This window comes from Tamandua tetradactyla, chromosome 12 (assembly GCF_023851605.1).
Source record: "Tamandua tetradactyla isolate mTamTet1 chromosome 12, mTamTet1.pri, whole genome shotgun sequence".
Lineage (NCBI taxonomy): Eukaryota > Metazoa > Chordata > Mammalia > Pilosa > Myrmecophagidae > Tamandua > Tamandua tetradactyla.
This window is the reverse complement of record NC_135338.1, coordinates 58,032,574-58,057,615: the sequence shown is the minus strand read 5'-3', so window position 1 is coordinate 58,057,615 and position 25,042 is coordinate 58,032,574. Positions and strand designations below refer to the sequence as shown.

At 38.9% G+C, this 25,042-nt stretch overlaps 1 protein-coding gene across 7 annotated transcripts in view; it reads right to left on the bottom strand.

Moving 5' to 3' along the window:
• VRK1 (VRK serine/threonine kinase 1) overlaps positions 1-19,072 on the bottom strand; it is a 115,178-nt gene extending 96,106 nt beyond the window's left edge. For 4 of the 7 annotated variants that reach the window (XM_077123486.1, XM_077123491.1, XM_077123493.1 and 1 more), the window contains exon 1: positions 18,966-19,072. The gene's annotated coding sequence lies outside the window, so the exon portion shown is untranslated. The remainder of the gene's footprint in view (positions 1-18,965) is intronic. The other 3 variants (XM_077123489.1, XM_077123490.1, XM_077123488.1) reach the window with 2 other exon arrangements.
• Between the last annotated feature and the right edge of the window lie 5,970 nt (positions 19,073-25,042).

The following is a 25,042-nucleotide window of genomic DNA, read 5'->3' as shown; positions in this document are numbered from 1 at the left end:
ACAGTTAAGAAAGTAAAGTAACACATGAAGAAGAAATTCTGCCTCAAGATTGCAACAGCAGGCAGGAGAGGGATGAGGAATGGGGAGTTAATGTTTAATGAGTACAGAATTTACTGTCGGGGGTGATGGAAGGATTTTTCTGATTGATGGTAGTGATGGGAGCACAGCATTGTGAATGTGACTTAGGCCACTGAATGTATGATTGAAAGTGGTTAAAATAGGAAACATTATGTTGTATATATGTGTGCTGGTTTGAAATGATGTATGTACCCTAGAAAAGCCATGTTTTAATCCTAATCCCATTTTATACGGCAGCTGTTTCTTCTAATCCCTATTCAGTATCGAATGTTTGAAACTGTAATTAGATCATCTCCCTAGAGATGTGATTTAATCAAGAGTGGCTGTTAAACTGGATTAGCTGGAGGCGTGTCTCCACCCATTTGGGTGGGTCTTGATTAGTTTCTGGAGTCCTATAAAAGAAGAAACATTTTGGAGAAAGAAAGAGGTTCAGAGAGAGCAGAGCAGAACGACATAGCCATGAGAAGCAGAATCCACCAGTCAGCGACTTTTGGAGATGAAGAAGGAACATGCTTCCCAGGGAGCTTCATGAAACAAGAAGCCAGGAAAATAAGCTAGCAGATGACACTGTGTTCGCCATGTGCCCTGCTAGATGAGAAAGGAGCCCTGACCATGTTCACCATGTGCCCTTCCACTTGAGAAAGAAACCCTGAATTTCATCAGCCTTCTTGAACCAAGGTATCTTCCCCTGGATGCCTTAGATTGGACATTTCTATGGACTTGTTTTAATTGGGACATTTCTCAGTCTTAGAACTGTAAACTAGCAGCTTATTAAATTCCCCTTTTTAAAAGCCATTCTGCTTCTGGTACATTGCATTCCAGCAGCTACCAAACTAGAACAATATGTTACCACAATCAAAATCAAAATAAAGAAATAAAGTCTTCCTGCTGCCACTTTAAAAAGCAAAAGAGGATTGCAGCATCAGTGCTGAGCCTGCCTGAATTTGCAAATCTCCACAATCCTGAAACCAATTCCTTGAATGAAAAGAAAGGAAAACAAAAAACAACAGAAACACATATATAATTCATTTTGCCGATATACAAAATAAAGAAAAGTAAATACCTCAGCCCTGAACAGTGTGAAAAATGTATATCCATTATATATATAGCATTCATGGGCACACTATGACCATTAGTTGTGTAAGTTATGTAAGTCTCTTTTGACATATTTTGGGATAATCTGGAAGTCAGGAACCCTATCTTTACTCACCTTGGTATCCCTTGTGTCATATCTGTTACTTGATGAGAAACCAACTGTTATTTTATAATTCAAGGGGCTGACTTACAGCCATGGTCCTGGTCTACCTCTTGTGAACTTTAAAAAAAAAAAAAAAAAAACAGGCCCAATTTCTCCAAGGTCTTTTTTCCTCACTTGTAAAATGAAGAGGCTTAGACTAAAGTCCAGGCAGGCCATTTTACCTAGTGATTTGTAAGGAAAGAAGCATAGTTCATTTTAAAATCAGAATGAACCACGAAGGATCTATTCTAATAACCAGCAGATGTACATTTTGCTGTCTAAGGCAATCCACAATTACGTATGTTGCAAATGGAAGTTGTTGCCAAGAGGATGCACAACTCTCTTACCACCCTGCTTACTATAAAAAGTATGAAAACTTCTTAAACAAACTGGAAGAAAAATCAAGGAAGGAAAACGTTTTCAGTTGACTATAAATCAAAGCAAACCTCAAATGGTTAATGAACTCAATAATAAAAGGGCAAATATGAGCAAAGGATCTAAACAGATATTTCTCCAAAATAAACATACAAATGGTCAATAAACATGTGACAAGATACCCACCATCATTAGTCGTTAAGAGAATCCAAGTCAAAACCACAATGAGATACCAATTCACATCACTAGGATGGTCAGAATCAAAGACAGACAATAACAAATACTGGTGAGGAGTTGGAGAAATCAGAAACTTCCTACATTGCTGGTGGGAATGTAAAATGAAAACAGCTTCTTAAGAAGCTAAACATACATTACATATGAAACAGCAATTCCACTCCTAGGTGTATTCCCAAGAGAAATGAAAGCACACATTTGTACACAAATGTACAAATGACTTTTATGCAAACCTACCACCTCTCCAATTTAAAAAAATAATAATAATTAAAAAAACATTACACTGAGTGAAAAAAACAGACACAAGGTAGTAGATATTATATGAGTCCATTTACCTAAAATGGAGATATAAACAAATTTATAGAGACAGATTTAGATTAGTGGTTATTTAAGGCTGGAGAATGATAGAGGTATTTAGAGGTGACTGCAAAGGGAGTAATGAAAATGTGGTGATAAATGTACAACTCTGATTATAGTAAAAGCCACTGTGAATATATGTCAATAAAACTGCTTTAAAAACAAAAAAAGAAGCAAGCCACAAAAAGACTACATGGTATCTGATTCAATATATATGAAATTCCTAGAATAGGAATATTTATAGAAACAAAAAGTAACTTGATAGTTTCTTAGAGGTGGAGGAAGGAAAAAGGAATTGGGGTGACTGCTAATGGGTAGGGGTTTATTTTAGCAATATTGATAATGAAAATGATGTTCTAAAGTAAAATGTGGTGATGGCTGCAAATATACTAAAAACCACTGAAGTATATATTTTAAAGGCTGAATTGTATGAGATGTGAATTATATCTCAATAAAGCTGTTAATAAAGCTGTTTTAAAAAAATGAGTAGAAAAATGTTATACCAAGGATAAAAAAAGGAAGGAACCATGGCTACACTGAAGTTAAGCCAGACTGTGGAAACAAAACTAGACTTTCTAAAGGAAAAACAAATCACTCCAAAGCAGGTAACTATGAAGACAAATGAATTAGCAAATAGTATAATTTCTGTTATGGCACACAGCAGTGGTTCCTGGCTACTCTACTTAGGGGCACCAACATAGGTATAATAAAGGTGTGTCACTTTCCAGGGAAACACATACGTAAAATGGGCAAGAGAATTTGCCAAAACTAGAAATTACTGATCATAAATGAGTTCTGCTGAATTATGAAAATCCACATTGTATCTGCAATTCTTAAAGATCAAATAGGAAACAGAGGGAATGGCCAAGTGAAATGAATAGTACATGGAGATGTCACTCAAAAGTAGAATTTGTTATCCCGAACCACCATGGTTTACTAAATAGAACAAAGGACATAGGAGACCAATGAGATCAAGTTTGTGGAGGGACTTGCCAAAGGGATCAAGAAAGCCGTCCTTTAGCCCTGAAACCCAGAAATACCAATCTCTCCAAGAACATCAACCAATTTCATTCCTCTACCCGTTAAGGTCATCACCCTTTTCCAGCCCAAAGATGTTAAAATGGTCATTGCCCAGATATCCATGAAGAGTGAAAGAATGATCAACTGGGAAGGTGGAGAGAGGTGTAACTGAGAAATTAAGATTTAGTAAATGATGACAATTAACTCATTACAGAGATATTTCTTTTTAGTTCCTAGTGTATTAAATAGCTAAAAGGAAACATCTGAAATTACTGAACTGTAATCCAGTAGGCTTGACCTTTGATAATGATTGTATATATAGTTTTCATCTGTGACCGCATGATTATAAAAACCTTGTGACTGACACTCCCTTTAGCCAGTGTCATGGTCAGGTTTATGTGTCAACTTGGCCAGGCGGTGGTACCAGTTTGTCTGGTTGGCAAGTGCTGGCCTGTCTTCTGCTATGAGGACATTTCATAGAATTAGATCATGATCACACCAGCTGCATCCACAGCTGATTTCATTTGTAATCAGCCACGGGGAGTGTCTTCTTTAATGAGTGATGCTTGATCTAATCACTGGAAGCCTTTTAAGGAGGATTCAGAAGAGACAGGCTCTCTTCCTGCTTCCGCCGGCAAGCCTCTCCTGTGTTCGTCCAGACCCTCCATCTGTATCATCAGCTTCACAGCCTGCTCTACAGATTCTGGACTCTATGTTCCCACAGTTACATGAGACACTTTTGTAAATTTTATATTTACAAAGATTTCCTGTTGATTCTGTTTCTCTAGAGAATCCTAATACCACTTGGTACCAGAAATGGGGTGCTGCTGTGGCTTGCAAATACTAAACATGCTGGAACGGCTTTTTAAATGGATAAGGAGAAGATTCTGGAAGAGTTGTGAGAAGCTTGATAGAGAAGGCCTAGAAGGCTTTGAAGAGACTGTTCATAGAAATGTGGATCCTAAAGACACTTCTGATAAAGTCTTAGACAAAAATTAGGTATGTGTTATTATAGACTGGAAGGAAGACGAGCCTTGTTTTAAATAGCAGATAATTTGGCAAAATTGACTAGTGGCTTTGGCTGGAAGGCTGATTTTAAAAGCCATGAACTTGGATATTTAGCAGAAGAGATCTCCAAATTAAAAGTCAAAAGTGCAGCCTGGTTTCTCTTCACAGCTTATGGTGAAATGCGACAGGAAAGAGATAAGCTGAGAACTGAACTCCTGAGTACAAAGAAACTAGAAACTGATATTCTGGAAAATCCTGGGCTTCCAGGAAGAGAGACCCCAGAGAATAGTGTCCCACATGAGGTCTTGGCCAAATATAAAACCAGTCAGTCATTTCAGAGAAAGCCAGTATTGGACATGGAGTTATCCAGGAAGGATTTATGGAAACTCCTTATGTTTGATGGACATGATCCAAGGCTACTAGAAAGCCAACAAGAATGTTGTGGGACCTGTATAAGCAGAGCCACTGCCAGTCTGTACTGGGGGGGGTTCAGAGAAGGGACATTTTAGAAGAAAAATAACTTCTTCTAATGTGTGGAGGATGGGCCTTCCACCACATTGCAGTGGAAGAGTCATGCCACCTCAGGCCTTGAAGACGGTGAAGCAATTCCTTGAGTTTGGGGAGAGCCTGGCTACCACCACATGGAGGGGTTGAGCATGTGCCCTGGAGAAGGCAGAGAGCCCGGGTGCAGCCCCAGTGCTTAGAGAGGGTGGAGCCGAGAAAAAGGTGGTCTCCCCAATGTCGCCCAAGGTTGCATTTGGAGAAAGGCAGGCCTCTGCATAGGCCCTTGGAAAGGGTAGGACTGCCACTTTCAGAAGCCCCAAAGATAAATGATTCTCAGACTTTGAAATCTAATGCCCTGAGGGTTTTTGAAACCCGCAGACTTTGCCCTGCGGGTTTTTGAAACTGTATGGGTCCAGTGATCCGTGTGTTCTTTCCTTCCTAAGGAAATGCGTATATGTATCCCATGACTGTTCCTCTTTTGTATGTCGGCAGCAAATAACTTGTTATGAGTTTTCAAAAGTCCAGAGACAGAGAATTTTGCCTTATGACAGACCACGCTTGTAACTAACGCCGAGATTTTGTACTGGTTTTAACACTGTATTTCATTTATATTGCTACTGAAATGGTTTAAGGATTTCTGATAATGTTATAGAATGAACATATTTTGTATATGGGGAAAACATGACTTTTTTAGAGTCCAGAGGGTGGAATGTGGTTTGAAAGGATGTATGTACCCTAGAACAGCCATGTTTTAATCAAAATCCCATTTTGTAGAGGCAGAATAATCCCTATTCAATACTGTATGTAATTAGATCATCTCCCTGGAGATATAACCTAATCAAGAGTGGTTGTTAAGCTGGGTTAGGGGAGATGTGTCTCCACCCATTTGGGTGGGTCTTGATTGGTTTATTGGAGTTATAAAAGAGGAAACATTTTGGAGAATGAGAGATTCGGACAGAGCAAAGAATGCTGTAGCACCACGAAGCAGAGAGTCCACGAGCCAGCAACCTTTGGAGATGAAGAAGGAAAACGCCTCCTGGGGAGCTTTATGAAACCGGAAGCCAGGAGAGAAAGCTAGCAGATGATGTCATGTTCGCCATGTGCCCTTCCAGCTGACAGAGAAGCCCTGTCTGTGTTCGCCATGTGCCTTCTCACTTGAGAGAGAAACCCTGAACTTCATCGGCCTTCTTGAACCAAGGTATCTTTCCCTGGATGGATGTCTTTGATTGGACATTTCTATCGACTTGTTTTAATTGGGACATTTTCTCGGCCTTAGAACTGTAAACTAGCTACTTATTAAATTCCCCTTTTTAAAAGCCATTCTGTTTCTGGTATATTGCATTCCAGCAGCTAGGAAACTAGATCACCCAGTAAATGGATAGATGAGTAATAAAGGCAAAAACAATCATTATTATTATATTATTATAATAGGGAACAAGGGGTATGCGCTGTTTTTGTAGGGTTTTTTGTTTGTTTGTTTGTTTTTTGGAGTAATGAAATGTTCTAAAATTGACTGTGGGGATGAAAGCCCAACTATATGATGATACTGTGAACTATTTAACTGTATACTATGGATGCATTACATGGTATGTGAATATATTACAATAAATTTCATCTAGATCTTAATCAGCTTAGTGCACACTCATCAGAACTGCAGATAACATGAAGCAATTCATGAGATATCATGACTACATTAGACAGCAGAATCCAAATCAAGAAGATTCTAACAGGCCTAAATAAAGCTATAAAACTAGACAGAATACTACAGCAAACCAGAGCCAGAAAGGAAACTAGAAAACATTTCATTCAAATCCTTCATTTTATAGACAAAGCTGAGGCCAGACGGGTTTAATAACACACTAAAGTTCAGAAGGCACATTAAAGGTAACTTAAGGCCTAGAATGGAAGAATTCTAACTCCCAGGCTTGTGTTCACCTGACCTAATGTCTACCTCTGACTACTTGTCTGGATATCCATATGGAAATAAATGAATCTTGATCCCCAAACCTCACAATATACACAAATCAATTCCTGGGATACTTAGACATAAAAGTGGAAGGCAAAAACAATAAAGCTTCTAGAAGAGAACATAAGAGAATATCTTCATGACATGAAGGAACAAAAGCCTCTTAAATGAGACACAAAAGGCACTCACCATAAAGAAAAAGACTGATAAACTGGAATTGATTAAAATTTAGAATTACAGTTCATGAAAAGAAATATTTCAAGAATGAAATGGCAAGCCATAGAATGGGAAGAGATTTTTAACAATTCACAGTCAACAAAGGATTCATATCCAAAATACTAGAAATGCCAACAAATCAATAAGAAAAAAAGATAAACAGCCCAGTTTGTTAAAAATGGGCAGACTTGTACAGGTACTTCATACCATAGGAAATTTAAATGGCTACGAAGAATACAGAAAAATGTTCAAATCACTAGTCACCAGGGAAATGCCTATTAAAACCACAACTGCTAGAAGGATTTAAAATGTTTAAAAGTTCAAAAACCTGACAGTATCAATTATAAGTGAGACTGAGGGGCAAGTGTAATTTATACATTGCTGGTTAGAATATAAATTAGTATAACCACTTTGGAAAACTGTTTAGCATATCTATTGAAGCTGAATCTATACATATGGTGTGACCAGATATGAGTAGATATGTACACCAACCAAAATGAATAAATGTACACCAAAAGATGCGGACAAGAATGATTAAAGGAGCATTATTCATAATTGCCCCAAAGTGCAAACTATTCAAAAATCCATCTACAGTAGAAAGGATAAACAAATTGTGATACATATTTGTGGTGAGTTTACAAAATGGCCACAAATTCTCTGACATATCTCCAAGATGCAGGGTCTAGCCCCTTCCCCTGAACTTGTCTATTTTAAACAGTAGAGTATGGCGGAAGTGATAACATGTAACTGAAGAAAAAGAAGTACCCTCTGGGAACACAGCCAACATGGTGAGAAAAGCCAAGACCTCATGGTGGAGCCCACCTATAGGTGCTCCAATCAGTAATTCCAGATGACCCCAGTCTTCAAGACATCTCTGCCCAGATGCCAGATATGTTAATGAGAGCTTCTGGAGGATTCCTGACCCCAGCCACTGCAAAGCAGAGACAAGCGATCCCTACCATGCCCTACACAGGTTCCTATCTCACTGAATCCATAACAAAATAAAATAGTTGCTGTTTCATACCACTAAGTTTGGAGTAATGTGTTATGCAGTAATAACAGAAACTGATGTGCTGTGCAGTAATAGATAACCAGAACCGGAGAGCTATACAAAAACAACAAACTACTTTTGCATGTAACAAAGTGGATGAATCTCACAACATTCAGTAAAAGAAGCCAGTCACAAAAAGGTCTGCAGGGTATAATTCTAGTTTTATATGAGTTCAAAAAGTGGCAAAATTAATCTATAGTTATAGAAGTCAGAAGATTGCCCTTGGATGACAACAATTACTAAAAAGGGGCACAAGAGAGGCTTCTGGGGTGCTGAAATAGTGACTATCTTAATCTGGGTATGGTACCACAGTGTGTTTGTTCACTTTGTAAAAAATTCATTGAGCTAGATACTTAAGATTTGTGCACTTTTTCCAATACAAATGTACAATTCAATAAAACTTTTTTTCAATCAGTACAACTTGATAATCTAAGAGACGCAAGAGTATGAAGGAGAAAAGAAAGATGATTCCAAATTTGCAGGCATCATTAACTAAGTGGTACCATTAACAGAACAGTTAAACCATGAGGGAAATAAAAACAGGAGCAGAGAACAGAGACCAAACCCTATTCATTCTGTAATGAAGTAAATATCACAGTACTCAACATATAGTCATTCCAGCTTCCTAGACATTCCCCCCATTTTAATTTCTCTTAACCACCCTTTCTGGGTCTCCTTTGTTGCCTCTCTCCTCCCAGCTACCTCTTAATATTGGGATTTCTAGGACTCCACCATCAATCCTGTTTTAAATATACAAATGATTTCAGCCAATTCAAGGGCTTCCAATATCTTCCGGGAGTGAACAATTCCCAAATCTGAATCAAAGGTGAAATGACATGAAACCATACCATGTAAGGAACAGCTAATGAACTGGGGCTGTTTCAAGTCAAGAAAACTGAGAAGACTTGATAATTGTCTTCATATATTTGAAAGGAAGATATTTGGAAGGGGAATTCAGGCTGTTCCACACGTCTTCAAAAAGAACTGGGAAGGAGAAATAAGACTTCCATTCAGTATAAGAACTTTCTAATAGTCAAAACTTTATTTAAAAATACAACAGGCTGCCTCTAGAGCAGAGGTTTTAACCATGGATGATTTTGACCCCAGGGGATATTTGGCAGTACCTGGAGACATTTTTTATGTTCATGGTAGACAGGGGGATTACTGGGATCCAGTGGGGAAAGCCAGGGATGCAAAATATCCTACGATGCAGAGGACAGCCCCCACAAAGAACCATACATCTAAAATGTCAATAACCCCACGGTTGAGAAACCCTGCTCTACAGGTAATGAGTTTCCTATCATTGAAGACATTCCATTATAGACCAGACAATGTGATCATGTCCAATACGTGACTTTCAAGAATGGTGGGAATGAATTTTTTTTTTGTCTGATAACTCTCCAGAGAAAAGCACCCTCAAGTACTTTAAAGTGATAATGATGATGGTAAACATTTACCGAGCATTTACTATGGGTCACACATTATACCAAGGGATTCATGTACACATTACACAATTACTTTTACAACTCTACGAGGTATTATTTTACCTTGATTTGATGGTAAAATTAGATTGCCCTAACGTCATACAGCAGTCAATATTTGAATTCAGATCTACCAGGCTCCAATTATAGACATCATAATCCAAAATATAAACATTAAATGACTTTCAACCCTACAAAGCTTTTGAACCCTAGAAAACAAATGAAGCAGCACATATTCTAGAACTCTGACATCAGAACAATGTCTGAACAGGTTTGTGCTCATTGCAAACCTAGCTGGCTAGAAAAGGAAAGGATTATTTGAAATAGTCCCATGATGAAGAAGAGAACAATTATCCTGATTGTCCCCAATTGCCTACTTCTATAAGAGTCAAGAAGCTCTTATAGACCCACGGAATCTCAGTCAGAAGCTGGGATTAATGATGACATCCCTTTATCCACAGGCGTGAAAGCTCAGGATGGACAGACGTTTGAACATCCCCGACTGGGAATCCTGCCCTTAACAAATATACTAGATGCAGATACATGGTTTCTTGGCTGCCTATACTCACGCCCATCTGTCAGGATGGCAGTGTGCCTGCTCACATGTTGGTCAAACTGTCACTAGGGCATAGGTGCCAAGCAATGATAGTTTTAAATGGGCAGCTTGCATAGCACTGTAAGAGCTTCCTGTTCTGCAGAAAAAAAAAATTCTGTGATAATACTGAGTGAACGCAATCATAAGTGAAATATTCTTGGTCAAGCTCAGCATTTCAGTGGTAAAAAAGATCTAGAATAGTGGAAAACATTCAATCTAAGGAAGCTGAATCAAAAGTACTTTGAAGACAATTATTTAAGTTGTGCTAAAGCTTTCTACTCTGCCAATCTTTTATTAATACATGTCATGGCAATATCTTATACAGTGTAATCTTCTGATCAAAAAGTCATCATTGATTTTAAAAACTGGGATGGTATGTGTTTCCATGCTCTTAATAAAAAAAAGAGTGGAAATGCACTGGTTTTAGTAGCTTAATTGATATTAAGTAAATTCTAATTGTTGTGCGGTTATTTTCTAAACGAAATAAGTCTAATTTATAGCCAAGATAATCTTTTAAATGCACACACAAAAAAGGAGAAACCAAATAAGATTTCCACAGATGAACAGAAAAAAAAGGAGTATAACTTGCTTAGGGGAAAAAAAAAATCAAAAAGTGAAGTGGATGCTAAGAAAACAGAAATTTGGTATTTTCAGTTACAAATTTTAAAAATTAGAACTTAAGGGTAGAATCATAGGGCTATCACACTTCCCTGACTATAAACAAAAATGTCCCTAAACTACATCTAGGTTCCTAGACTATCCTTAAAAATCTTTTAGACTACTGACATGAAGTACTTAATGTTTTTACTGTCTGGAAATTCTTCCGAAGACTAAAAATCTAATGCTGCAATTTGAGCCATTTGTTCTGGTTCAGTTCTCAGTGGTTTCAAAGACAGCTGGTCATCATCATTCTCTGTTTAGTTCTTCATATGCAAGTATCAAGACATACTGATTAAATAACCCCTGAGTCTCCTCTTTGCCATGATAAATAAATCTAATTTCATTAACTTTTTCTCATTGGATCAATTTACCAATTCTTTATATTTTTATCATTTCAGTTGCTCATCTCTTGGATCCTTTTCAGGGCTGATAAGAAATGTCATCCCCTTCAACAACAAGTCAGTAGAAACTACTTTTATTTTATGTATAACTTAACCAAAAGTAGCATTAATATGAAAACGTTTGAAATTCCTTGCTGGAATTTCATCAGTGACAAAAGACTGATACCTATAATTACTCTTCCAGGAAAATGCTAGGATTCTATAGCATTTTTAGCAATATTTTTTTAGCTTTCAGGAAAACAAATTTAACACAAAGTGGTGAGTTAAGATTCATCATCACATCCCATTCTTCCAACCAACCTATTACTCCTGTACGTGGGCCCTAAAACAACTTCTCTTGAATAACATTACTATATAAGTTTCCCTCTCAAAATCCTAAAATGTCTTCCTAGTAGCCAATGAAATGGATTATAAATCTATGTAGCCAGCATTTTCTATACTCACGAACCAAGTAGTATTCTTTCACTTCCCTCCTCTCCTTCACTTGCATGACTTGCCAAAACACCTGGCTCTACATATTTTCTCTAGGATCTATCTTGCTAATCTCTCAAATATTTCCCTACTTCCTCTCAAATTTACATGTACTTTTTTCAAGACTCAAACCATGTCATACCTTCATAAATCTGCATTAATTTTCAAACTTAATTGCTCATTCATTTCCTCCTTTCTTCATTGAGGTACACAGCTTACAGTCATTTTCTGGTGATTTGTGACATCTAACTTTATTGAATAAAATAATCAAGTATTTTCAGCTGTAGTTTTAAATTTACACAATAGATTTTTTTCTAATCCCAGCATAAAACTTTATCATTAATTGATCTCTAGGTTTAATGTAATTCCTATCAAAATTCCAACAGGATTCTTAGTATACATAGGCTGATTCTAAAATTTATATGGAAAGGCAAAGGAATTAGATTAGTTTAAACTATTTTGAAAAGGAAAAACAAATTGGAAGAATCACTCGGCCCCAAACAAGAGAGTGTGGTATTGGTGGAGAATAGATACATAGATCAATGAACAAAACACAGAATCCAGAAACAGATCCATACAAGTATAGTCAACTGATTTTTGATAAATGAACAAAATTGATTCATTGGAGAAAGGTTAGGCTATTCAACAAATGATTTTAGAACAAGTGGACATCTATAGGCAAAAATAAATAAAAATAAAAGAACTAAGATTTAAACCTCCACTTTGTGCAAAAATTAATCCAAAATGAATCACAGATCTAAATGTAAAACATAAAGTTATAAAATGCTTAGAAGAAAACATAGATGAACAACTTCCTGATCTAGGAAAAAGTTCTGAGACATACATAACATAAAAACATGATCCGTAAATTGATAAATTGGACTCCATAAAAATTTAAAACTTTTGCTCTGCAAAAGACACCATTAAAAGAAGGAAAAAAGCAAAGCCACAAACCAAAATAATATATTTGCAAATCACATACTGGCAAAGGACATCCAAAAAGTCTCTAAAAAACTCTCTAAACTCAATAAGAAAACAAACAATCCAATTACAAAATGGGAAAAACACTTGGACAAGTCACAAAAGAAAATGCAAATGTTAAATAAACATGTGAAAAGATGTTCAACATCATTAGCCATTAAGGAAATGCAAATTAAAGCCACAATGTGACACCACTACACACCTCTTAGAACCGCTAAAATAAAAAATATCCCCAATACCAAATGCTAACAAGGATGCCAAGAAACTGGATTTTCCATATGGTGATTTTAAGGTTGTAAAATGCAACAGGTACTCAGAAAAAGTTGGTAGCTTCTTAAAAAATTAAACATATACTTAGTATAAGACCTAAAAGTCACACACCTGGGTATTTATTCTATAGAAATGAAAACCTTCATACAAAAACTTGAACATGAGTGTTCATAGCAGCTTTAGTTGTAATAACCAAAAAACTAGAAGCGACCCACATGTCCTTAGCTGTGGATAAATGGTCAAATAAAATGCAGTACAACTGTGCAATGGAACATTACTAAGCAACAAAGGAAGAAACTATTGATGTGCAACAACTTGAAAGGAACTAGTGAAAACAGCCAATTTCACAAAGTTATTCATTGTCTGATTCCGTTTATATAGCTTTCTGGAAATGACAAAATTTAGAAACAAAGAAATCACTTATTACTGAGGATTACAGCTGTGAAGGAGCAGATAGCATGAGGGAGCATTTTTGAGAGTGGAGTAGCTCTGTACTCTGATTGTGATTATAGTTACATTAATTTACATGATAAAATGTCACAGACCCATACGCAAAAAACAAAAGCATAAAAACAGAAATTCAAATAAGGTCTATAGTTTAAGTACTAACACTATATCAATGCCAACTTTCTAGTTTTGATAATTGTGCTATTGTTTTGTAAGATTTTTTTCACCAGGAAACCAAGTGAAGGGTACAATTATTTTTGGAACTTCTAGGCAAGACTAAAATTATTTCAAAATAAAGTTTTTACAAATTATCATACATTTTACTGTTTCTAGTTTGACATAGGTATCTAATAAAATTATGGTGAAGAACTAACGAATTTTCTTAGACATTGGGGGTTGAATTAATCTTTCTATAATTAGTGATTTAAATCAAATCCAGCCTACTGAAAACAATGAAATGACAATTTTTCTTTTAGTGCCCAATATTTAAAAGTCAATGACTTTATCTTATCAACTTGAGAGCATCAAAATATTTTAAGGTTATTATTGAAATTGTACATTTTTATAACTTTTTATTTTGAAATAATTATAGACTCTTGAGAAGTTGCAAATAAAGCACAGAGAAGTCCTGTGTACCCAATCACCCAGCTTTCCCCAAAGCTAATATCTTACATAGTACATTAGCAAAACCAGGACAGTGACACTGGTACAGCATTAGTAATTAAACTATAGACTTTAGATTTCACATTATTATATGCACTTTTTTTGTATGCCTTTCTACATAGTTCTAGAGCATTCTGTCACATATATAGAGTCATATAACCATAACCACAATCAATATAAAGAACTGTTCTGTCATCACAAAAAAATGCCCTCATAATATTCCTTTATACTCACACCCAATCCCCAACCTATCGTCTGGCAATCACTTATCTTTTCTCCATCTCAATAATTTGGTAATTTCCAAAATGCTATATAAATACAATCATACAATAACCTTTTGAGACTGGTTGCTTTCACATGCCATAAGCTTCATCCAAGTTGTGTGTGTCAAAAGTTTGCTTCTTTTTGTTATGCAGTTGTGTTCCAGGACATGCCTTCACCACATTTTATTTAACCATTTATCCACTAAAGGACTTCTGGGTCATGTCTAGTTTTGGGCTGTTACAAGTAAAGCTGCTATGAACATTTATGGTCAAGTTCTGTAGGAACCTAAGTTTTCATTTCTCCAGTATAAATGCTGGGTTGTATGGTAGGTCTATGTTTAACTTTTTAAGAAACTGTTAAACTGATTTCCAGAGTCTTGAAATTAGACAATAATCTAGAAAATGGCTGTACTATTTTACATTCTCATCAGTAAAGTATGAAGTAATATAAATTTGAAAGTCACAATTTCTAAAATATTTTCTAAAAAGCCTGAAAAGCCATTATAATTAGACCTCTTTAATGTTACAGTCTGACTTTAGTTTTTAAAAAGTGAATTTTTTAAACTTTTTCCTGATCCCTAAACAATAGATTTCTTTGTTATTACCTTTAACTTGGAATGTATAATTACATATTAATCTGCACGCTGATAGCACTGTTGACACAATATATAGTAAATCCTAGTAAGTGGGGGGAAAAAAAGCAACATTGCCAATTGAAACAAAGGCCCAGACAGAGCCTATGAAGACAAGAAGTTTAATGGCACTTTCTAATGTTTAGCATTGTGAAATGAGATCACACTGCACTAATAACATAGTATCTTCAAACGATGACATTTATTCAGTTGTTATTTGGTAAAAAAACATTGAGAAAAAGCAATTATCCCGAAATAATGCTGCAGTTATCCTAGCTAGAAGATTTCTAATAAAACATTTCTTATTTTTAATTTTAAAAAAGATATAATTGACAAGTAGATAACAGAGTCTTCTTTTGGGTTCTTGCAACAAGGATATAGCCTATACTAGGTCTGGAGCAGACATAATCTACCTCACATGCAAATTGCAGGGAGACAGCCAGTACACAAAGAAAATGAAACACACAGAAAGAAAATACTAGGCCCCAGAAAGCATGGGATGGTGCTGCCTTTCTTACTAATGACCTGCCAGTTGTGAATTTTAGTCCCTTGCAGGACCCACTATTTTATTCCTGATAATAAGCTCTATGAGCTGTATGTGCCCCAAGTATGCTATTTGCTTAAAAAGTAATTAATAGAACATTACCCAATCTTAAAATGATAACCTTGCAATTTAAAGATGAGTTCCACTTAAATGCATATAATTTATTGATAAACATTTTGATGTGTGTATGTTTAATATTCATCCTAAATATTTACCAGTGGGAACAATGTCTATCTTAATTTTCAAATCCTAGACCCCTGGTCCCCATCCTATGGGTCAGAGACCCACAGAGAGAAAGGAGTTATTACAGAGAATCATCAAAATCCATGTACCTACCTAAAGCCTAAATGATGATTCACAAACATCTATTTTTCCAAGGTACTAAGATGCTGTGGCTATTTCTTAATAAATTTACTTAAGAATGTTACTTTGAGTAGTTTCTTATCATTAGTATTGATGAATTTAAGAAATCAATTATGGGGGGGCAAGTGGGAGGGTAGGGGCACAGCTCATATCTCCCTAGACTCTCTGGAGAACTCTTCTTTTGCCCATGGTTCATCCAGAATAAAAAGAGTAAGAAGCATTCGAGTTTGAATGCTAAGATTTAAGTCAACACAGGGAGAGATGGAACAGGAGTAAATGGGAAAATGCATGGAATTACATCAGAACAGCAACCTTAGAATGCAAGGTATCTGGATATTGAAAAAGGAAAAAAAAAGAAAGGGCACAGCCCACTTTGCATTTTTATAATGGCAAGTGGGAATATATTCACAGGAATTTTGGTCAAAAGAACCAAACATATTCTAGATTAAAAATGTCTATTGGTTACACCAGCTAGTTAAATGTTTTGTCAAGATTCTATTACCTTTCTAAATTAATCTTGCATCCTTATTAAAATCCCAGATTTTCTACATTTTGTCACCAACTGTAAAATTTTTCAAATGTACCGTATACACTGACTTCTTATTTGCAGGGTGCTAGATAACTAAAGTCAAAACAAATGAGCTACACTAATTCAACAAAATGAAAATTTGCTTTAACAAGACACTACAGTGGCAAGAATCTACTCTTTACCTAGCCCAATTCCTGGCATATACCATGTATGGTGAAAAAATTAGTTCATTTCTGCTCACTCTGAAAAATAACCTCTGTACGCATGTAAAATATCCTACCAGCCTGAAAATATTCTCCAGTCCTATTCAGTTACCAACCCATTCTCAAAACTCATCAAAACCAATTTTGAAGAAAACCTAACTCACGCACACAGAGACAGCATTTAATTCCCAGTAGGCTCACTGCCTGATCTATGGAGATATGAACATTTGCACATTTGCATAAATTTAGGAGTCATCCTTCTTCATTTGGTATAAGGTAAATTTTAAAGCATCTTTTTCTAGGCTTTCCTTCATTTCCAATAAGTTTTATTTTTCAAATCAAAAATATTTTCCAAGTTTTATTCTTAAAATCAATATCCTACTCATAGTTCATGATATCTTATTGGGGTGCCTTTAAGGAAAAAAAAGATTGTGCTGTCAAAATAAACATCCAGCTGTTTTGGTTTTTTTTTTTTTTCTGTTTTAGACATCTGGGAAATTCACAAATACATTTATTATTGTGTATTAGTTCTCAAATTTTAGAAAAAGCTAGCTTATTTCACTAAGTTTAACTTTAGGGTCTGTCAACATTTTGAATGCATTGCTGTAATTTTTTAAATACATACTTGCATCTTGGAATAAAACTTAGCATAGGCTTTTCATACAACCATTTCTTGGGCACTTACTAACGTACTATATGCCAGGCTCTATGTTTAACATGTTACTCCATTATCTCATTTGTTTAACAAATAACCTTTCATAATTTTTGCAGCACCAAGCATAACCAAGATGCCATTACATTACAAACCTGATATTTGTGATAGATAGTAGTTGACAAATACGTTGACAGCAATGCAACACAAGTTCGTAACTAAATTCAAGTTGTATTACAGACTCCTATAAGCAATGTTGAGATGCATAGAGACTACCATCTGTGGTAGTGTCAGCAGAGGAAGCTATTATTAAATGACTACTTAAGTTACATTCCCTTCTAGAGGTAACAGATGAACATAATCTTGTCTACCCAAAATTTTAATTCCAATTACTACATGCCATTTTGAACAGCATAAATATAATGTGAATAAAGTGGTTATATATATATATAAAGAACCCTTGTTCCCTTCTGAAATTGCTTTAAAATTGTGTGTTAAATTCTCCCTCAAAGTATCGTGCTCAGCATGTTACAAAAAGTGTGATGCCTTTACTCTGAACTCTTAAAAATAAATGCTGCCCTACATTTGTTTTACTTGTACAGATTTCAGACTCAACAGATGGGCAATTCCAGTTAAAAAAAAAAAAAGAAAATAATTAATTAAGCTCTTCATTAATTCGATAAAACCACCACGCTCCCAACAGCAAAACTGCTATTGACAAGTTGTAAAAAAAGGAAAGGGGAAGGGAAAGGAAGAGTGGATACAAAGACAAAAATGGGTGACTTGACAAAAAAGACGTTAGAAAAATGGGTGGCCTGAAACGAAATTCAGTGATTGTCTCTCTCTCCACCCAACATCTCTTTCGGCGTCAAGCGTTTAGAAAGGGCTCTATAGTGTTTGTCGAACATAACTAAATCATCAATGTATTTTGAGAGCGGAACCAAAAAGCATTTTGACGATAGGAAAAATTATCTGTTGTTCCTGAACCCTGGTGCATCAGTAAAGGGCACCACTCTTGTCAAGTGAGAGAAGAGAGGAGGCACCATCCAGAGATGGATAAGAAAATCCCTCGTAAAAATCTACACAGCCCTCTACCACCTTGCACGATGGCCTCAAGGGCATGCTTGTCGGGCGTAGAGATCAGAACAATGACAGGTAAACAGAGGGGGCCCTCACGGTTCCCGGGCCAGGAACGTCCTCCTCAGGGGGTTAGGCGACTTCTCCTCTCACCTCTCGAGTCAAACGTCACCTCCTCTGAGAGGCCTTTCCTGATTTCCTCATCTAAAAGGAACCTCACTCCAGTACTCTGGCCCACAATTGCCCGTCCCCGTGTAAAATGAGATTTCGGTGTCCGGAAATAATCGTACTCGTTCATAGTCTGTGTTTGCCTTCTAGAATGTAAATTTCATAACAAAAGAGGGGTCTCGAGGACCACGGCACCCAGCACAGACCCCACATCTCACACGAGACTCCGAGGGCCGAGAAAGCAGAGCAGGTGTGAGAGCTGCAGTCAGAATAAGGAACGCTGGGGCACCAGCCGGGAGGGAGGGGGACGCCCACACAGGCAGAAGCGACGCGGCCACTGCGGCCCAGCCGGGCAGCCCAGGCTAGCGGCGCGTCCCGCAGCCCCCGACGCAGCCCGGGGACCAACCGAGGTCACTGATGCTCGGAGGCCAGCGCCGGCCCCAGCACCAGCGGGGACAGCCTCCGCGTCCCCCGCCCCCCGCGCGAGCTCTCCCTACGCGTCGCCTGCGACCTCCCTACCCCAAGCCGCGGAGAGATCGCCTTCTGCCCAGTACGAACTTCCCGCCGCTTTCGCCGATTCCCAACTCCAGCACCGCCCCGGCCCCCTCCACACCCTGCAGTATGAAGCGTTCCCATTGGCTCTGGGGGCGGTGGAAAGGCGGGACGAGCGGGAGCGCTGCGGAACAGGGCGGAGCCTGCTCGCACCTCGCCGCCTCCCCAGGAATGCCGGGAGCGGTGGGCCGACACTGTTTCTGCATGCTGGGAATTGAAGTCTTCTAGCAGTGCAGTAAGTCCCTGTCCCTTTGCCCCCGTGAGTTTCTGGGAAATGTAGTTTAGTGCCTCTCCGTACTGATCAGATTCCTACCAAAGCGATATGAACGGAAATAAATATTGCCAATTTTCGGAGTAGTTTGATTTATTAAAAATTGTGTTTATTGGTTGAGCATCTCCTCTGCCTTCTTGCCCCTGCTCCTGTCTCCCAATCTTCTGGTCCACCACAATAGAATGCTTATCCCACAGTAGCTTGGCTCAGTGTACTATGACCTGGCTCTAAAGACAACAATCTAGGCTTCAAATCCTGGCCCCTTCAGTTAATAGCTCTTTGTGACCTAAGGAAAGTTACTTAACTTCTAAAACCTCAGTTTCCTGTTTACATGAGAATTAAATGATCAAATCTAGAGACAGTACTTTGAATATAGTATTTGCTCAATAAACAGTAGATAGTATTAATACTATTCTGTCCACCCACTGTTATGTGTCTAAGCCCCACCTGTCTTTCAAAGTCCTTCCTGTCTACCTAATCCTCTAGTATTTTATCTGTAATTCTCTTACACCACAGTTTACTTGTATTTGTAATCAGTCATCCAAGCCTTCATCACCCATGAGACTGTAAGTGTCCTATGGGCTGGGATGCTGTTCTGTTTAAGCCATAGACACAGGGAGACTGACCGTAAAGCTAATGAAGTATAAGTTTCATGGTCTCACTCATGGATCCCTTCCAAAACCCTGGGAGAAGTCTTAACAATATGTTCACACAGTTTTTTGTTTCCATTTACCAAGGTTAAATATTTTTGGATCTTTTTTCTTAAAGAAGACTCTCAAGGTTGTATGCGTTTCAGTCCCCACAATACCTGGAATCACTGGCACTATTGTGACTAATGTCTTCTGTTTGTCCCTCCAGATACTCTCACCTGCTCCAGATACTTCTCCAGCCTTCCCTCTACTCCAGGAGGCTGACCAATACAAAGCACTTCCAGGTTCCTGTGCTTTGTGGAATAATTGCCCCTGGTCCCAGACTGGGTTGACAATTGGCTGGCCTTACAGCACAACTAAATCAGCAACAGCACATGGAGTATTCCAAGGTGAGAACGGAATGTATTCTGGAGCGCATGGCTCTGCCACCCTTGGTCAGATAGCTTAGTGTTAAACACCACTTAAATGTGGCTTCTATTGGGTTTGACCAGTGGGGAGCCCGACAGAGAACTGAAAGTCGGGAGGACAGTTGGTTAGGGCTGTTATTCCCACAGATCCTTGCTGGCAAGGTCACCCCCAGATGACAGTCACCGCTTCCCAGCCCTCCTCTCCAATTTGCAGTGACAGCTCTTTCCCTTTGTCTTTCTAGTTTGGAAGTGATAACACCATCTCTGGTGGTTCCCACTCCCACACCTTTGTAAATAGTCACATTGTAAATAAACCCTCCACAAATTATCATATTTTCAAGTGTGTCATCTGCTTCCTGTCAAGACCCTGATGGAAGTGCGTGCACAAGGTGGACATTCAATGAATATTTGTTAACAAAGATATCTAAAGATTCACACATCTCATGGGTGTAGAATCTCCCAACAAGACCCTGTGGCCAGAATCCAATGAAAAGAAGACATTTTAAACACACATGCACATACATAAATGCTAAGACTTGGAAAAGGACTTATCTATCACAGTGTGTGACCATGTTCCCCCAAACTCCCATAGATGTGGAATAATTGCCCCTGGTTCCAGACTGGGTTGACAATTGGCTGGCCTTACAGCACAACTAAATCAGCAACAGCACATGGAGTATTCCAAGGTGAGAACGGAATGTATTCTGGAGCTCATGGCTCTGCCACCCTCGGTCGGATAGCTTAGTGTTAAACACCATTTAAATGTGGCTTTGTTCCAAGGCAGTTGCCAACGCCTCCAACACCACTCCCACGTGCTGAGATGTCCCTCAACTGCAGAGCATGGCAGGACACCAATCCAAGTTGCTATCACAGAGACAGCATGTCTGAAATGCTGTAAGTGGGAATACAACTCTGGGGACTTAAGAAAGCCTCTGCAAATTCTTCTGAGTTGGTAGCTTGGTATCAAGATCAGAGCTGAGCAGAAGGCTGACAGGCGAGGGCTTGCTGTTGCTGGACTCTAGAACTTACACACTGATTTAGGGAACGTGATGCTTGGTAAAGTCCTGCCATATATTCAAGAACACTTATAAATATTCTTTATAAGTGTTTTCTGAGCACTTACAGTTAGGTAGAGATTAGGCTAGCTTCTGGCATTTAATGAATGTTTAAGGGAGCCCTACTATATGCTGGTCACTGTGTTTTCATGTACATTCACTCGCCAATCTTTTGGGGGGAAAAATCATCACAAAGAGTTTTAATGGGGTGGCCCATGGTGGCTCAGCAGGCAGAGTTCTTGCCTGCCATGCTGGAGACCCACGTTTGATCCCTGGTGCCTGCCCATGCAAAAAAAAAAAAAAAAAGTTTTAATGATCCCGGGGCCCCTGTGTCTAATTCTCAATGTTCTTTTTATGTCCTTTTATGCACAGCCTCAGTACATGAGGACAGTTCTTTAAAAGATATAATTTCGAGACAGTGGTGGAGATTTACACAGAATGCAAAGTAAAAATGTCAGGATTGGCTAGAGGACGGTGGAAACTCAACCCGTGGAATTAAAACACAAAGTCATTAGAAAAACAACATTGACCTGGCTGCCAGCAAGCACTGGTTCTACCCATCAGTCAGTCCATGAGTCCTTCACCTCGCTGCTTTCATCCACAAAATGGGAACATCATCCCAGGCCACCCTGCTCTCTGCCTCCCCAGGCTGCTGGGAGCTGATGAGGTAATGTTTGAGAAGGGCTTTGATCTGCCTGGAACAAAGAGGCTTGGGTGTCATTATTCAGTGTGGGCCATCTAACAAAAGTCAAAGGCATGCTAACTCTTGGGAGGAGGGAAATGAGAGGGGAGGGAGGGGTAGAATGTGATCAGGGGCCCTATGAGGGCCTGACCATAGTTTGGATTACATCCTCAATCTCCTTTCGATGCTTCATCCCATTCCAGATACCCAGAGCCCTTATTTCTGTTTGGCAAGGACTTTTGAGCATCTCCCATGCACCAGGCCCAGTGCCTCCGGGGGGAGCCAGGCATGCCCACAAGTTCCAGTAATTATAATTTTATGAACACCTATTATGGGCTGGGAAAACCGTGAGGGAGTAATATGCACCACCACCACCACGCCCAGAGTCCAGATGCTACCAAGCCCCAGAGAAATGAACTAGAATTGCTCAAGGCCATGTTGCTAGTAACCAATAGAACTGTCTTATACCAAATCCATCCTGATATCAATCACAGCTGCCAATGTCAAGAGAGGTAATGAAATAGGAGCTAACCAGTAGCATGTAAACTCCAGGCAGTGACAAGATAGAGAAGAGCAACTTATTCTGCCAGGCTTCATAGACTAAATAGCATTTTGGCCAAACTCCAAAGGAAATCAGAATTTTAATAAGTTGAAAGTTCGGTGGGACCATGAGAGGCAGTTAGCCAATGGTTAATAGTGCCGGCTCTGCAGTCAGACACATCTAGATTCATTGTCCTGGCTCTTTAACTGTGCCCTTGACCATGTTACTTTCCCTTACCGAGTCTGAGTTCTACACAAGTTTGATACTCTTTGCAGTGCTTACTTCATGGGGTTGTTGTGAGACTCATATGAGTCCATACAATGGGCCATGAGCTCCAGGAGCAAGGACTGTGTCTGCCTTCATCACTGCTGCGTCCCCCTGCGTTGCACAGAGCCTGGCACACAGCAAGTGTTCAATCAGTGTTAGCTATAATTAAATATATACTTTTCTGTTTTTTACTGGAACCCAGGGGGTGTGGAGACTTTTGAGCATAGTCACATTTAGGACAGGGTCCTTTCTACATGGGACCAGAGCACCTTTGATTCTGAAGACTGAACCCAGAGACAAGAAGCAGTAGGCTCACAAGTATAGGCTGGTTCTGGGCTCCAGGCTTCGTGCTGCCGTCATAGCTTCCTTCCCCAATGCAGGGGCTGGACCCTCCACTCCACAAATGGGCATGAGTAACTTCAGTGTTCCAGGCTCAAATGCAGGGCTTTGAATTCCCTTCTCAGATTGTCCAGGCCATCTCATCCAGGTAGCAGAGATGGCTAGGATTCATATCAGCAGTTCTGTATGGAAATAAAAACAAAGTCCAAGAGCATATCTTAAAAAGTCAACAATGGAAAGAATACTGGCTTTCATAGTCTTAGGTCCACAATGGGGCTTGGCAATTCACATAGTTGCTATTTGGCGAACTTACATGACTTCTCTGAACTTCTGCTTTCTCACTTGGAAAAAGAGATAAAAATACATATATCACAGGGTTATTATGAAAGGAAAGATGATATTCATAAGTGCCTAGCATATAGATGATACTAAATAAATGTTTGCCTAATATTCTTGGATTGAATTTATTGGATTGGATTGAATTATTGGCTGAAGTCTACCATTGGTATTTGCTCAGGGTCCTGAATGTGGCTAGAATACTTAACACTAAGGAACTCAGATTTTATCCCATCTGTTTTAGCATCTCAGCTGCAAACACAAATACCATGCAATAGAAATGTATTGGCTCTTGGTTTCAGAAGCGAGAAGGCTCCTTCCTCCTGGGGTTGATGTCTTCCGGCTGGCCAGCAATCTTTGGGGTACCTTGTCTTTTTCAGCACGTAGTAGTACACATAACAGCGTCTTTTCCTTTTTCTCCTAGGTTCCATTGACTTCCAGCTTCTGGCTGCTCCCTGAGGCTTCTTTTCTTGCCCAATTTCTTTTGCTTATAAGAATTTCAGCCATATTTGGATTAAGGCCCCACCCTCTGTCCATTTGGGCACATCTTAACTGATGTAACTTAATCAAAAGGTCCTACTTACAATGGATTCACACCCACAGGAATGGATTAAGACTAAGAACATGTTTTTCTGGGGTACATAGCTCCAAGCCACCATACCATAGGTGCAGAGGATATATTGGCTGAATTGATTAGATGACCACTCTGGAGGCCTCTTCAGAGACAGTACATTTGGCCAATTCCTCAACCAAGGACCAGCTCCTTTCTCCAGCCTTCCCATGGCCCTGAATCCATCTCCCATCCATTGCTGCTGCCCCTCTATGGTGGACATTTATTGCTTCCACAGACCGGCATCCACTTATTCTTCCTCCTTCTGGGAGCAGCTCTCAGAGTTGTTTGATTGGATGGGATTGGTACCCATCTTCAGCCAATCAGAAGATCTCATAACCCTGCCCATGATTTTGGCTCCTTCATGTGCCTATAACCAGGGAGCTAAGAGATAATTTGCTGGAGCTTTTGAAGTATAGATGTTTCTTCTTCTTCCACAGAATAGACCTGTCCACTTCTATTAAGCAGTAGTTTCAAATTTGAGGGCTTGAACAGTGGCTGTCATTTTGGTGCCATGAAAGAAAACCTTGGAGCTTCTGGGAGGACACCATCTGGTACCTGCAAATACTAGCTTTCCTGTGGAAGACAGAGCCAAGAAATGGAGAGGAATAGGGTACTTGAGGTCCAAGATTGAGTCTTGCTTGGGGCCTTGTACCTCTATACTTTTCAGTCAGTATGAGCCAATAATGCCTGGCTTAAGTCACTCTGATCTGGGGTTTTTTGTAACTTGCAATGAACTGTCCCAGCTGATACTTTCCCTGAGTCATCTCTGCAGATCATCTACTAGGACTAAGCGTCCTTAGGTCCCCTCTCCCTAACAATTCCTCTAGATAGCCTAAGAGAGGGTTAAAGGAAAACATGATGAACATAGACTACTCTACCAGGA